Consider the following 13,537-nt stretch of genomic DNA (forward strand, 5'->3'; position numbering starts at 1 on the left):
GTCCTAGCTGAAGCCTAAGCCATGTTTACCCTAAGGTTCAGACAAGCCCATCTGGAGTCTGAAGAGAGAATGAGGTGAACAAGTATGCAGGGGCTGGTTTGAACCTCCAGGGAAAAAAATTAATTTTCTAAGTTTAAAGAGAGAATCCACTGGAAGAGAAATTTGCACACTAATTCACTGGACAAATATTTGTTGAGCCCTTACAATGTGCTGGGCACCACGGATACAATTGTGAGAAATTGAAGGGCAATGAGCCAGTTTTGGAGGGGAGGGTGAATTCTGAGTGCAGCAGGGAGTGAACCACTCAGATTGTTTTGTTACCCAGACCCCGATCCCAAGGTGTGACAGCTGAAGTACAAAGTGAACCACCAAAAATCACTTTGTTTCCATTTTTGAGAAACAATACAAAAGGGCAGTGGGAGGAAAACTGTGCTTTCTGCGCCCTGTGGGACAATGTTCTCTGCACCAACATCAAGACAGGACTTGTAGATACTGTTGCACACCAAGATGGGACATCAGTAGAGGTCGAAGACATTAGCCCCAACAACCAAAGCAAGGAGGAGGGATAAAGCACGAACAGCCAATACATCTTGGGCTCAGGACTTGACTGAGATCTCTGCTGGAGTGTACAAGGACTAACTGGGGGAAATGGGTGAAATCTACAATTCCCACAAGCTGATGGGGGTGGAATCCGAGAAATAACAGCTTTGTGACTTCTGCCAAGTCTCTGCTTTTACCCCCGGGCTAATGTGGCCTGGAGAGGGTTATGTTATTTCACAGAGGTTCAAAGGATGTAAGACACTTGCTAAAGGTTATTGATTTAGTAACGATCTTTCTCCAAAGTCCTTCCCAGACCCCGTCCACCATGTGGTTTAGTAGAAAAGCCTCGGGATTTTCATCTCTGTTCTGCTGTTAACACCTTGTGGGACCTTGGGCAAGTGAATTTATCTCTTTGAGCTCAAGTTTTTCATCCTTTAAGGAAGGAGATAGACTAGAAGAGCTACAACATTCTGTGGTTCTTGGACTAATTTTAGCCCCTCGGCTCCACTCTGGGAGCTCTTGATAATCTAACCCAGTCTTGCATATCCAGACAGACCCCCCTCACTTCCTAACATGGCCCCTCTACTCTAGCCCAACCAGTTTTCTCACTGTTGCTGAGCATAGCACATTCATATTCATTCTTGACCCTTTGCCAAATCCCTCTGTAGGGACACGGAGAAAATTGCAATATACACCCCGGTCAGACCACCGTCTCTGCAGCCATTGTTGGAAAGGACAAGCTCATTGCCTTCCCCAGTGCCGACCTTCAAAGTGGGCATATGTCAGCTCCCCTGGGCGTCCGTTTACATCTCTGACATTAATTTGTCCAGATCCTTTGTGAATTCATTTATATTTCCCTCATGTGCTACGTCTTGGAGTAATGTGTTTCACGAATTTATTACCCATTCCTTTTATTTGTTCTAAGTGTTGCTCACTCATCTTCCCCTCCAGCGAGGGTTTGGGTTCAGTAAGTCCTTGTTCAGCTTCTCCTGGTTATTGATGAGTTTACTGATTCCCATCATGTCCTTTTCCAGGCTGGAGAATTCTAACCTTTATGGCCCGTCTTCCCTCCGCAGACCTCAATTGTTCTATCTCCTTTCCTTCTCCGGGGTGAGAACATCCCTTCGGAGGAGGTTCGCTGACTAGAACTTGCCACGAATCAATGAGGGGAGGATGTATGGTGTTTAGAGAAACGCAAGGGTGTGAACTCAGTCATTCTCAGTCTCCCCCCACCCCTTGCGGATGCCTGATGTGTGTTTTCTTGGCCTCTGGAACAAAGCAGTGCTTCAAACTCCTGTCTTCCAAAGACACGGGCTCTTTCCTTGCTTTTGGTAGAGGTGTAAGTCACCAAGTTTGGATTTGTTTATTTTTAAACATATTTGCACATGCCATGTTAAATTCATCTGCCCCTTTTCTAACAATTTATACAAAGTCGGTCGATAACAATAATAATTAACATTTAGTAAGCTCTGAAAATGCCCCAGGCACCGTGCTAAATCTTCAGTATCTTTCTTAATCCTCTCTGCAACTCTCTGAGGTAGGGATTATTATCACCCGATTTTGAGGACGAGAATACTGAGGAGCAAAATATTGAGAATACTGAGAAATGAGAGTATTAAGAAATATTGAGAGAAAGTAACTTGATCAGAGCACAGCTGGCAAATGGCAGAGCCTAGACTCAAACCCAGAGAGGCTGAGATTTTTCAGCCTGAACGCTCTATGCAGTTAACCCTGGCTGTAGATTAGAATCATCTGGGAGCTTTGAAAAAAACACCAATTTCCCAGGCTCCAGCCCAGGGCAGCAAAGCCAGACTCCCGGGGGGCTGGGGTCCAGGATACAGATCTCTTTAAAAGCTCCCCCAGGCAACTCCATCCTCAGTCCAGGATTGAGGACCATTGCTCGGGTGCCTCCTACCGTCAAAGCCTGGAAGTTTATTCTACCGCGTCCAGATTACATTTCGTCATCTGCTATGTGGAGGTCTGTGCGGCGACTTTCCCTCCCTCCAGAACCTTTATACGCATGTTAAACCTGGTCAGTCTCGGAGAGGTTCTTTTGTTGTACTGGTGGTGTTGGTGGTAAGTATGCATAACATTTAGCATGTTAACTATTTTTTTAAAAAAATATTTCCTTTTTAGGGCTGCCTGGCTGGCTCAGTAGCTGGAGTGTGGGACGCTTGATCTCAGGGGTTGTGGGTTCGAGCCCCGCGTTTGGTGTAGAGATTACTTAAGCAAATAAAACTTTAAAAAATATAAATAAAATCTTTAAAAAATTTATTTTCTTTTTAATATATAAACTGGATCATTCTATATATATGGGTTTTCCCCCCATTTTTAATTGTGGTGAAATACATATAACATAAAATTCACCATCTTCATGATTTTTTAAATGCACAGTGGACTGGCATTAAGTACATTCACCTGGTTGTACAACCATCACCACCATCCATCTCCAGAACTCTTTCATCATCCCAAACTGAAACTCTATACCATTAAGTACCAACTCCCCATTTCCCCATCACCCCAGTCCCTGGCAACCACCATTCTGCTCTACCATTCTAGGTTCCTCATATAATTGGAAACAGACAATCTTTGTCCTTCTGTGTCTGGCTTACTTCACTTAGCATAAAACCTCAAGGTTCACCCCTGTTGTAGCATGTGACAGAATTTCCTTCCTTCTTAAAGCTGAATGCGATCCCACTGTATGTCATGTTTTATTTACCCATGCATTGCGCCGATACTTGGGGAGGGAGTTTTAACAGTGCACCATCTGGAGAGACCAGAATTTGCGCCTAATTTTGTTTTCTGAATCTAAGCCATTCACTAATCTTAAGAAAAGAGACCTCATTCCCTCCTGTAGCCATGGGGTGACTTAATCTTTTAAAAGAGCCTTTCTTAGAGAACTTGGACAAAAGTTTTGAAAAAGTCTAAGTAGATTATAGTTATTTCTCCTCTATATTTACTTCTCTTTTTACTGTCTCAAAGAACTTCACTAAGTGTGTTTCTTCCCTCCCCGGTGTCTGCGCACGCCTACATCTTCTGTGTGGTCCAGGGCAATTCGCATCTCCAAGAAGCCTTCCCAGGCACAGCTCCACGGGCTCCTGCTCTCTTGAGTTTGTCTGGTGTTTACTGCCTGCAGCAGCCAATCTGGCATTTCCCTGCTATTTACTTCTTGCATGCACCTCACATTCCCAATAACACGATCCTCCCCTAAGTATTGCTCATCCTCTGTTGTCTTCACTAGCCTCGCTGCAGAACTGAGCAAATAACAGAGGGGGAAAATTCTTATTTAATTGAAATGAAGGAGTTTGCTGGCCCTCCCTGAGAATCCACGCCTCTCAGCCAGTGTCTGAGATCTGAGCTGCTGGCAGCGTCACTAGGATGCTTTAAGGGCACATCCAACCCCCCTGCATTTCCCAGGCTTGGGGAAGAGCCAATGCTAAGCCACACTGGGGGGTGTGGGGTGGTGGTGGTAAAGTTCTCTTCATCAGGCCTTCCCTCGCTATTCACTTGCCTCTGGCTTCCAGCTTTCCTGGGCTCCCATATTCCTGCTCCTATTCGTTTCACCCCTCTCTGTCTCCATTCTCTAGCCTCACTCCAATCCCTTGACTTCCTACCCCATGCAGCAAAGGTGGACATGGGTTTTCATGCTTTTTATCATCTCTGCCCTGGTCAGAGTCTCAGCGGGTTGCAGGGGCTGTCATCACAGTCTCTTAGCTGGCTTCCCTCCCTCATCCACCCACTGCCACCCATCTCACCCCATCAGGTTCCTGCTCCAAACCTCAGATGATGCGCCTCACCTGGCCTATAACATGAAATCCAACCCCTTTCCATGGCATTCAAGGCCTCTCCAATCTGGCCCTGCTCACAGTCCAGTCAGGCATCACCTCCTACTATATCCCTCTTAGTGTTCAATCAGTAACAATGTATGGAATGATTCTTCTCTTCAGGCTGGGGGTCCGGGGGTATCGTGCAATCCCAGTACCGTGTTGTGCTCTGTAGATAATATGAAAGGATGACTCTTATCCCCACCCCTGCAAAAGTGCTGTTAATTTATGGGTGATTTGTCTCAGTGAGGCATTATGCCAACCTATTGTTCCCCCTGCGGAAGGATTTCCGAGGTCACTGAACACCAGGGGAGAGACGTTTTGCTCAGGGCAAAGGAATCTTTCTATAACCTCTCAGCCAGGTTAGTGGTTTTCCACGCCCACACAGGCAGCAGGGTCTCCTTCCGATCCCTCCTTGTCTCCTGTCCAGAGGTCTGGCCCTGCTCAGGTCCTCTCAGGGCCAAGCCTGGGCCTCTTCTTGGCTACAACTTGGGATCCCCTTCTTAACAGGATTCAGATCCCCCTGCTGGGAACACCGCCTTATGCTTCCTTGGCCAACATCCATCCTGTCTTGATCAGTTTGGGACCTCTGTGGCTTCACCCTGGTCTTGGGGGAGAAAATCACAAAGTTCTCATGTTTTCAAATGATTTCAAGAAGAGTGACCACACTTTGTGTTCTTCCTTGAGTCCAAATGTCCTGACAATGACCCCGGTCTGCTGGCTTAGGGTCGAGTACACGACTTGTCCCTTTGTAGCTCATCTACCAGGAAGCCTGGTGTCATCTCTTGGGCCAGTCGTGCCTCTCCCTCCTTCTGATCTTCACACCCCTCCCCTACCTCACTTCCTCCTGACTCAGCTGCAGCCCAGACCTGGCAGTGTCTGCTGGGACAGCAGGAAGAGGAAGGTGGCGAGGCACACTTGAGTGGGGAGAGACATGTGATTACCTCTGGGTGTTAGTCCCAGGGCAAGCTGCACCACGAGCCTTCTTCCTTCTCTCTCACCACATCCCTGATTTAGGAGACATGAAAATGGGGGGGGGGGGGGTGCATGCGTGCGTGCAGCACGCACGCATGCACACACTCACGTATACATGTTGCCAGAGCTAATGTGTGAGGATAAATATGTGAAGGCCTGGAATGGGATTTATTTTTTCGGGAATTGAGAAGAAAAACCAGAACTGTAGCACAAGAAACAAAACGATGCCAGGATGAGTAGGCACATGTGGCATTAGTGACACTTTAGCGGTTCTGGGTTTTCAGAGCTAACTCTACTCTGTCTTGACTGTGTAGGTCGATAGACCCATGTGGTTGACTGAGTGGAAAATAATTAGTATATAGTCCCCTCTAATATGCATTTTCTATTAAAAAGTTTTCTTAAGTGCAAATATAGATGTTAATGAATAATCAGTTGGAGGGCACAGTTCGATATGGGAAAACCTAAGTTCAAATCTCCACTCTGAAAATGACCAGTTGTGCTATTGTGCCTCAGTTCCCCTACCTGTAAAATGGGATAATAATAATTCAATCATTAAGTTGTCATTGTGTACTTCTCTTCACCAAGCCCCATTCTGTGGGCTGGGATGATAGCCATGAACAGAGCAGGCAATGTGTCCACTTTCGTGGAATTCGTATTCGGGTCAGGGAAGACAGACAATAAACAGGTATGTACGATGTTAGGTGATGATAGAGAGTGAAAGCCGTTTGTTATTTTTGAAAGAATAGAAACGTATCTCTAATGAGCTAATATTTGAGCACAGAGTGAAGGAAGAGAGGGAATGACCCAGGTGTACATTTGACGAAAGAGCTTTCCAGATAGGGAGAACATCAAGTGCAAAGACCCTGAGGTGGCAGCCTTAGGTGTTTGGGAAACAGGGGAGGGGCTGGTGATGGTGAAGAGAAGTGAAGGAGAGGAGAGTGGTAGGAGATGGTGTCAGCAAGTCCCTGTGGGCTTGTTAAGGATGGGGCATTTCCTCTGGCAGGCTGGGGAGCCATGGAAGGTATTTGAGCAGAGGAGTGACAGCTTCTGACTAAGAATGGCTTCTGTGTAGAGAAAAGACTGCAGGTGCAAAGGTGAAAGCAGGCAGAGCAAACATCCAGGTGAGAGAAGATAGTGGTTTGAATTGAGATGCTAGTGGAGGAGGGGGTGAGAAGTAGTTTGACTCTAAAAACATTTCAAAGGTCGAGACCATGCGATTTATGATGGCTTGGAAGTGGGTGTGGGATGACTTGAAGATTTTGGTCTCAAGGAATTTGAAGAACAGAGATTTTATTTACTAGGCTAGAGAAGTCGGGAGGAAGAGCTGGCTCTGGAAAAGAAAATCGGAAGTCAGGTTTTGGGAATGTTAAGTTTGGGATGCCCGTTAGCTGTTCACGTGGAGGAGAGCAGCAGATCGTTGGGCGTCTACATCTGGCTCTCGAGAGAAAGATCAGAGCCTCAGGTACACACTTGGATGTCAGCAGCACAGAGGAGCTGTCTACCACCACGGAGCCGGGCCAGAGCGTCTGGGGTGTCAGTGGCGCTATCTCCTTCGCAGGAGTGTGAAGGTCAAACGAGATTGAATGGAAAATACTTCTGGAAGCTGAAAGTGCCATATGCATGGAACAGGCGAAGTGCATAAATACGGTAAAGAACTAATTGTAAGGAGTGCCTGCCGAAAGAGGTAGAATCGTACAAAGTGTGTGCAAAGAGGACCTTAGAAAGCAGTTGACCTACTCCTCACTTACCCCTCTGTTGCCCTCGAGGAGCAGACTCAGAGTCAGAGAGGTTAAGAGGCCTGCCCAGGACACTCAGCTCCTCGGCGGCTGAGCGGGTCCTACAATCGAGAAGCCCTAACTGCTGGTGCAGTGCTCCTTCCAGCACACGGCGCACCTGCTCACATTTACTGCTTCAGCTCTCGGAATCTGGTAACCAGAGCCAAGTAATTCTTCCAAAACAGAAATCTAATTATATCGCCTGGTGCTTTCATACAAGCTATTTCCTCTGCCTGGAATACTCTGCGTCCTCCTGCTTCTCTGTCTGGCAAATTCCAGCCCTGTCTCCATTCCCAGCTAGAAGGGCCCTTTGCTGTGAAGGCCTCCTTGCCCTGCCCAGTGGAGCAGGTCACTGGCCCTCCATGAGTCCGTGGTACTCTGGTCCTGTGGCGGCCCTCAGATTTGCTGTGATTATGTCTGCCTCTCCCGCCTGCCAGTGAGGCTCAGGCTTTTCCCCCTTCCTATGACCTCCCCACCTAGCCTTAGTAAATGGTACTTCAATGTTTGGAGAGGAAGGAAGGAAGGAAGGTCTTTTCTCTCACATTAGCTCAGGACAATGGCAAAGCTGCCATTTAGTGACACTTCGGTTCCTCTGACCTAAGTGTGCTCTTGGTTCACGAACTGACAATGACTGGTGGGGTGGGGATTTTCTTTTTTCTTTTCTCTCCCCAGGCACAATAAGCAGGTGATTTGGGGACCGGGAAACTATTCAGATAGTCTAAGTGATTGGTGCCTTCTGTTCCATTCTCTCTTTCCTATCAATATATGCGTGGCTGCTGTTTGCCTTTTGTTACGAGGCCAGATTTGTGTTTGTGCCTGGCCCATGTACAGGTGTGTATACATATGGACACACACCTCTACATGCCTTCTTGGGAGGGGCTGCACTTTAGTTTTTCAGAGGGACCTAACATCTCCCAGAAATATGCCCTCAGACGGGAGGCAGGAGGCAGTGTTGTGCTCAGCTTGTCACCCTAGACCAGAAAATTTGAACTTACATCTTAGCCTCTTGGCAACTTGGTTCAAGATCAGTTTGGAATTTCTAGGTCAAGTGTGAATTCGAAGAACTCCTTTCCACCCCCTATGTTGACTGCTCTCTAGCGTGTTTGTTTTGGATAATTCTGTATTAATTACTATATTACATTCTACTTAATTAACACTGTTCCGACAGGTAGAGAATTGCTTCTAACAGAAGTAATTACTATACAGGTTATCGCGAAGTTTTAAGGGAGGTGACAGAAAGTGATGGGGACTCTGCGGTGACGGGGTCAATGCTCCAGGGTTTGTTCCCAGTAAATGAGTCAGGATCCTGAGTAGGTTGGATTTGCCCAACTTAGGAGATTCCTGATGCCTGTGGTGAGCCAGGCTAGAAAAGCAACTGTCCCTTCCTGAGGCTGGGACTTCTGAAGCTCTCTTTTATTGAGAGCTCTTGAGTAATCACTGCTAATCAATACAATTCTGCAGGATACAATTAGGATTAATTAGCCCAGCATCCCAAGCAGCTCTGCTCCTCTGTCTGTGTCTCTTTGGTGTCTCTCTTTCTTGGCTCCTGCTTCCCCTAGAAAGAGTCTCTGGCCTGTGGCCCCAGTCTCCTTCCTTCTCTTACTGCCCCGAGTCCCCTGCCATTCATTCACTCATTCACAACGTGGAGAGGGAGAGCCAGGAAGGGGCATGAAGTGATGGTGGAAAAGCAGAAAGATAAAGCAATCAGAACATGGTGGAGAGAGGGAGGGTGAGAGAATATGGTGAGGGATGGAGATGATTTTTATTACCTTTCAAGAGAGAGCTGCTGCCACAGAACCACTCAGAAGGCATTTTGTCTACTCTCCCAACAGACGAATGGGAAATTCTCCTGCTCACCCATTTCCCCTGCAATATATGGAATATTTTCCTGTTTCTGTATTCATTTAAAGGTGTCTGTTTATTGCACACATCTATATTTTTGCAATGACAAAAACAGTTTCATGCTTCTGTAGGGAATGAGAATGGGGAGATGGGTGTGAGGGAAGCAGGTCTCACAGCCATGGTCTCACAGCAGTGTCTCAGAGGATCAGGAGACCTGCCCTCACCCCAGTCTGGAACTCTGGGAGAATTGCTTTCCTTCTCTAGATCTCATTGTCCCTACCTATAAAATAATAGGTTTGGATTCAATGCCCTGCATTTCCTCTTTCAACTGATTTCTACCCCTAATTAAATGGATGGGCTGCCAGACTGGTGTGCCCTGACATACACCTTTCCTTCCTTTGTTCCTCTTCTCTGCATCTCTCTCCTCTTGTCCAGAGTGTGTCTTACTTTTGCAAGCTCCTCTCCATTCTGCACTTTACGAGTGCTGGCATTTCTGTTGCCCTAGAAAGTCTTTATTTCTGAGATTGTGCACTGTTTCCCTTTTTACAGCGTTCCCATAAACTCCCTTCTTGGACTCTTTCTTTCCCACCATCCTGGCCAAATTGCTTCTCATTTGGGTTCAGGTGTGAGTGTGTGTGTGTGGGGGGGGGGGGGAAGTGCCTCTCTGGGGCTCTTATTGTCTCCATTCCTCTGCTTCATCTGGGATTTCCTTTACCCAGAATTTTGTTATATAAAATGATTCACTCTACCTCTTCCATTTCTGGCATATTCTAGAAAGTCTTTTAATGTTTTCCTTCTTCCGACTTACCCAGTTTTATTTCACAGTTCTCTTTGGTTATCTCTTAAAATTACACTTCTCAAGATTTAATTTTTCAGGTCTTTTGTCTTTATCCTTCTTTCGTTTTCTTAGGTCACCTTTTTAAATTTTTAAAATACCTTTTTTTGTTCAGCAGAGGGCTCCCTTCCCATCCCTCGCGCAGGCCGGGCAGATAGGATTTGAAACCCCCCTCCCTGCACCTCGTCTCTCCCTCCTGCTTTCTTACCATCAGAAACACTAGATAACTTGAACTTGTAAACAATCAGCCTTAATCGGCGTGATCGCGCTAAACCTTCGCTTTCAATCGAGAGCACCCCTCTGCCTCCCCGGATCGCTAATCTGGATGCCCTCCCAATGTTCCTGAGGTTATTTTACTCACTGCAGCCCCCACTGTTCCTCCAACAGTTCTGTAGGGTAGTGTTGCCAACCCTAGTTTACAGCTGAGGAAACTGAGGCTTGGAGAGGTTCACTCAAGGTCGTGCAGCGTGAAAAGTTGACCCTGATCCAGCCAGTTCTGGCTTTCCAGTCCAGCCCAACAGCCTCGCCTCACTCCCTTCGACCGCAGTTTATTCCAGATTTCCCCTGTTTTGTACGAGATTCTTCCCCCCCCCCCCTTCAATCCACAGCCAGGAAAGATCGTCTCCAGCTACTAGGGCTGGGGAATTTGGGAGCCGGGGGTGGCGGGGGTAGGGGGAAGGGAGACTTTCCTCAGGCGTCAAGGGTTGGGGTGGGCAGGGTTGGGGTGGGCTGACGCCCTGGAGGAAGTCAGGTTAGAAATGGGGGTCACCGAGGACAATAACGCAGATGTGGCAAAAGGTAGCAAGTGCTCAGGGGGACCTGGGTCTCGCCGTCCGAATGCCGGCTGCGGAGCGGGACTTGCGTCCACCCACCGTGTGACACACACTTGGCAGGCCAGGGGCGGGAGTCGGGCCGAGCCCGGGAACGTTGAGATGCAGGGCGCCCCCTCGCGTTACTCCGCGCGCCTCGGGGCTGGCGGGTGAAGCGTCGGCCGCGGCTGGTCCTCGCCAACCCCCTCCTCCTTTTCGCTCCCGCTCCCTCAGGCTCGCCCCTCGCTCCCAACTCCTCCCCCACCGCCTCTCCCTCCCTCCTTCGGCTCCCTCGGTCTCCTCCTCCTCCCGGCTCTCACCCGCGCTCCGGGTCGGGAGCTAGTTGGAGCGCGGGCACTGCTGCCAGAGCCCAGCTCCGCGGAGCCGGGCGGGTCAGCCGCGCGTTCAGCGGCTGCCGGAGGAGCCCCGGCGCAGTGGGCGCGGGCCCGACTTGGGACCGCACGGGAGCGCCGAGCCCAGAGACGCGGCCGTTCCTGCGAGGCAGCCCCATTCCCAGACGGGCCGCCAGCCTTCCTGGTTCGCCTCCGCCGCTTGGTGCCACCGGGAGCCGAGAGCCGCCGGGAGCCGGGCACCTGTGCCCGCAGCCGGGAGGTGAGTCCCGGGAGCCCCGGGCGTTTCCCCTGCGCGGGCTGGGGCTGCAAGTTGCAAACTTCAGCAACTCGGGTGGGCAGAGGGGTAGGGGCCCCGAGGCGCCAGCAAGTTGGAACCAGGTGGGGGAGGCTGAGGGCGGGGGGAGGCTGAGGGCGGGAGGAGAAGGGGGTCCCTGTGCTTCCTCGCCCTCCGCGCTGCTGCTTTCCCGCCGCCCGCCTGCTCCGGGTACCGGCTGCCCGGGGCCCTCGCGGGGCCGCGTCCAGTGCGTCGGGGCTGCAGCCCTGATGGGGACCCGCGGCCCGGGCCTGGAGGAGGGGACGGACGAATGAAAGGCTGAGAGAGCGCCGGGCAGAGGGCTGAGCCTGGCGCGGAGATGGAGGCTCACGGAGGGCCGACGAGTAAACCGAGTGGAAGGAGAGTGCGGGCGGCAAGGCGCGTGGGAACGCGTGGCCCGCTCGGAGTGTGAAATCTCACGCTCGCGGGCGTCCCTCCGCCGCCGCTTGCGGGGCCCCCACCCCGATTCTTTCCAGACCCCCTGCCCTGGCAGGGCCCGCGGAGCCCAAACTCTACCCTGCCAGGCCCTAGACGCAGCGGCCCGGGCGCCCCGCGCTCCCGCCTCGGCCAGTGGAGAGGGGTGCGGCGGCGGGAAGGGAGACGCGAACGGCGATTTCCTGGTTTATTTTTCTCATGGTAATTTGTCTTTGTGGTTGGGGCTGCTCATTCACTTTCTGCTCACGTCGTGCGGGAGATCCAGCGCGGAGGGAGGGAGCGGGGGGCGCTCGGGCACAGGGAGGGATGGAGGCAGAAGAGGGGATCCGGGACCCGCGCGGGGCGGGAGCCGAGAGGGAAGTGGCGGTAGGACGCGCTGGGGAAGAAGGCGAGGCTGAGGCGAGCCGGCGGCACTGGGGGGCACAGAGCCGGCTCTTTTGCCTGCCGCAAACTTTAAACAACGAGGAGGAGCCACCTGAAGCGCCGTTCTCGTCTTCTCCCCATCCCCCGGTGCCCAGTCCTCGGGTCATCCCGCCCGCCTCGCCGCCCAGAGCTGGAGTGGGCCTCGAGTTGGATGGGGACGGGCAGCCGCCGGTCTCTGCCCCCACCCCTGCGATCCTCTCCAGGCTTCCCGCGGTGGGGATGAGAGCAGCCTGAGCTGGGAAGGGCCGCCCACCCTCGCGATGCGCTCCTTCCCGGCCCTGTGCCTGATCCACGCACCTGGGCTCGGAAGCTTGGAAGCTTGTCTGTGCTTAGACCCCACCGCGGTCCTACCTTTTCTGCCTCCAACCCCCATCTTTTTCCTTCAGCCCCTGGCAATTCCAATCTCCTTCCACATTTCTCAGACACCCCGCTTCCCATTCTCCCCATCCTCCCACTTCGGCCTCATTCGGCTCTGAAGGCAGCGGCGCCTCTCTAAAGCGCCCTCCATGCCCGCCTCTCTGTCCTCCCCACCCCCATTTTCCCTCATTTTTTAGCCCATTCTTTCCCATCACTTACCCCTCCCTTTCTTGTTGACATTTAAAAGTGACCTCTCACCTTTTCTGAGTCTGGATAGGTGACCTTGGGGGGGGGGCGGTCTTGAGCCTGAGAACTGGACCTCACAACTAGGAAAAGGGGGACAGATTAATAAGCAGATTCACCCAGAAGACAGTCAGGATTGTTTTGGGAGGCCTGCTCAGCAGGCAAGGCTGCCTCTCTGTGCCAGGTTAGGAAAAGTGGAGGGGGGGAGGGGAGAGTTTGGGAGGGGGTGGCAGATCTTCCATCTCTTTTCTGTTTCCAGGGAGTAAGTGCAGAGCCTTTCTCCTCCAGAGCTGACAACAGTCAGCATTATCATCACTTGGACATCAAACACTTTTTAAGTACCTACTGTGTGCAGTGCACCAGGCTAGGTGCCCATGAGTACAAAGAGTTACAGGGCTGAGCTCATGCCCAGAGAGGCTGCTAAATTTACCAGTTTGATTTGAAGAAGACATTAGTGTATCTGTTTGGGGAGGGAGAACGTGAATGGGGAAATGCACAGGCAGTACAAAACAGCAAGGACTCGGTGCCAAATGGTGACCTAGGGCTTAGGGGAGGGCTATTTGAAGAAAGCTCCATGACTCAGGTGGGACTAAGAGCTGGGCTTGTTGACTCTGCCTCCCTCCCCACCAGCTGTCTGTATCCAGAGGGTGGGAAAAGAGAAGGGAAGGTCAAGAAGGGGCTTCCTTTCCACTTCTAGAGCCATACCAGGAAGACAGAGGAGCCGAGGGGTCCACCCTGGCTCTGTGGGTTGACCTCCCATTCAGGGCTGGTGGAATCACAGAAGCTTTTCTTTTTTTGTCGCAGAAGCTTTTC

At 50.9% G+C, this 13,537-nt stretch overlaps 1 protein-coding gene across 3 annotated transcripts in view; it reads left to right on the plus strand.

Moving 5' to 3' along the window:
* Nucleotides 1-10,790: 10,790 nt before the first annotated feature.
* Nucleotides 10,791-13,537, plus strand: part of SEMA5B (semaphorin 5B) — a 114,795-nt gene continuing 112,048 nt past the window's right edge. For 2 of the 3 annotated variants that reach the window (XM_057306710.1, XM_026494896.4), the window contains exon 1: nt 10,791-11,212. The gene's annotated coding sequence lies outside the window, so the exon portion shown is untranslated. The remainder of the gene's footprint in view (nt 11,213-13,537) is intronic. The other variant, XM_057306709.1, reaches the window with a different exon arrangement.

This window comes from Ursus arctos, unplaced genomic scaffold (assembly GCF_023065955.2).
Source record: "Ursus arctos isolate Adak ecotype North America unplaced genomic scaffold, UrsArc2.0 scaffold_4, whole genome shotgun sequence".
In the NCBI taxonomy this organism is placed as follows: domain Eukaryota; kingdom Metazoa; phylum Chordata; class Mammalia; order Carnivora; family Ursidae; genus Ursus; species Ursus arctos.